Genomic DNA, 368 nt, shown 5'->3' on the forward strand with positions numbered 1-368 from the left:
CCCCCCTAGAACACCCCCCAACCACGCTCATTAGAGACATTTTCCCACTCGGGAAATAGGGGGGGGGGGGGGTTAGGGTGGCGGCCGGGAGGTAAGGCGCGAAGGGGCGTCAGGCGTCTCTCTGGAAGTTCGACCGAGGCTCCCGCGCTCAGTTGATGTGGAGGCTGTGAGGGGCTGCTGTTAGCGCGGGGTCCCCCGCCCCAGGCGCCGCTGCACTCACCAGGTGCTGGCCCACCCTGGGATCTTGGGGACAGTCTCACAGAGAGGAACTGGCTTCTTTTTAATATTTCAGAAGAGAGAGGGAGAGGGAGAGGGAGAGAGAGATGGCCGGAATCGAACCCGGTACCCTTCAGTTCATAGGCCAATGC

This window comes from Myotis lucifugus, unplaced genomic scaffold (assembly GCF_000147115.1).
Source record: "Myotis lucifugus unplaced genomic scaffold, Myoluc2.0 scaffold_353, whole genome shotgun sequence".
NCBI classification, from domain to species: domain Eukaryota; kingdom Metazoa; phylum Chordata; class Mammalia; order Chiroptera; family Vespertilionidae; genus Myotis; species Myotis lucifugus.